Below are 1644 nucleotides of genomic sequence, written 5' to 3'. Positions count from 1 at the left end.
ATTTGGGTCCCTGACACTGGGGTTGAGGGAAATCTCATGGCAGACACCGTTGTCCGAGGGTTCACGAACCGGAGGGCGGGTTTGCCGGTCGAACCCTTCAGCACGCCAGAATCTTACGGGGAGGCAATGAAGGCGTTGTTGGGAGCGCTCAAGAAGTACTCGGCTCCGGCGGATATCCTCGACAGAGAGCAGACCACCACGCTCAGACGACTACAAACAGACACTTACCCAAGCAGAGCCATGTATCACAAAATGTGGCCGAACAGATACGCGAAAGAGTGCGTGTGGTGTGGGGGCTACGCCACAACGTACCACGCCACCTGGGGCTGCGAAAAAAGCCCTTTACTACCAAAGGTAAATAGCCCTAGTCTAGAGCAGTGGGAGGCCCTCCTGGCTGACTCGTCACCAGCTCATGCTGGTGACGAGGGCCAAGGCAGCGGCGGAGGCCAACGGGATCCTGGACTAGGGAAGACCGACCACTGAAGCTCCACATCTATCTATCCCCATCCCCCTACTCCCTAACTCTTCCTTTTGAAAAATAAATGTTTTCACTACTACTACTTAACCACACATCAGTGACCGCACTTTAGGTCAAAAAGTGCCCCCCCCCCCCCTGAATTTTGACGGGTTTCCACCGAGATATGTGAGACAGTTACTGCGTAATTTCTTTTCCTCAAATACAATTTTCATTTTCTTCATTACGAGCCCTCTTTGTCTTTCTTCTTTCACGCCCACTTCCTCCCTTCCTCTACGGTGCGGTTTAGGTGTCCACCGAGATGACAGAATTACTGCGCCATTTCCTTTCCTCAAAAAGCAATGCGTTCAAAGGGTAAGGCATCGCGCCGAACGGGTGGTGGCGTTCCGTGGACTCCCTGGCAGCGCTACAACACGCTGTCGCGTTCCACTCCCAAAGGCGAAGCTGAAGCGTCATTAATTAGCAGTTAATTAGTATTCAGGCGTTAATCAGTAATTAACCATTAATTAGTGATTTGTCATAACTTAGTATTAGTACTCAATTACATGTGAGGCCACCAGTGCCACAGAAGAGCGAAAGTGGTGCGGAAAACGCTTTCGCCTCTACGCACTTTAGACAGTCAAAGTGCCCCCTGAATTTTTAATGTGTACTTTTCAACACTGAAAAATTAATGAAAGCAGAAGAAAAACAACCCCTTGGCACCGGCGGGATCCGAACCCACGACCTCCGAATTTGTCGTCCGGTGCTCTACCAGCTGAGCTACGGCAACGGCTATTCGATCTTCTGTTTTCTGTTTTGTAGTGTAACCGAACCTTGAGAGTGTTCACCAGCGCCACCCTCGTCCATAGCGGCGGACTTAATACGCCCTGTATTACCGCGAGTGCCACGTAGGAACGCGGTCCAACGGTGAAGGCGGAAGCTGTGGGGTTTGGATCGCGGGGGAGGGGGGGAGGGTTCGGATACTACCAGCGGCATCTGGTTTTTTTTTTTTAGCTTTTATTATTCTCCCACCGATAAAAAAACTACACATCAAGCAAAGAAAGAGACGTCCCCTATGCTCCTTCGCTTCGGTGACTGTTGGCTCCCGTCATGTTACAAAGGCGTGATATACTGTGGAGCAAGCGCTGTGTCCGTTGCTCTCTGCATGCTTCTTTAGTGTATTTTCGTAA

The 1644-nt window shown here is 50.7% G+C and overlaps 1 non-coding gene across 1 annotated transcript; it reads right to left on the bottom strand.

Moving 5' to 3' along the window:
- Positions 1 to 1171: 1171 nt before the first annotated feature.
- Positions 1172 to 1244, bottom strand: TRNAC-ACA (transfer RNA cysteine (anticodon ACA)). The gene has a single exon. It is a non-coding gene; the product is annotated as a tRNA-Cys (tRNA).
- Between the last annotated feature and the right edge of the window lie 400 nt (positions 1245 to 1644).

The sequence above is a fragment of the Amblyomma mixtum genome, chromosome 6, assembly GCF_055824585.1.
Source record: "Amblyomma mixtum isolate Tamu chromosome 6, ASM5582458v1, whole genome shotgun sequence".
Lineage (NCBI taxonomy): Eukaryota > Metazoa > Arthropoda > Arachnida > Ixodida > Ixodidae > Amblyomma > Amblyomma mixtum.
The sequence above is the reverse complement of the archived record's forward strand: the minus strand, read 5'-3'. Positions and strand labels throughout refer to the sequence as shown.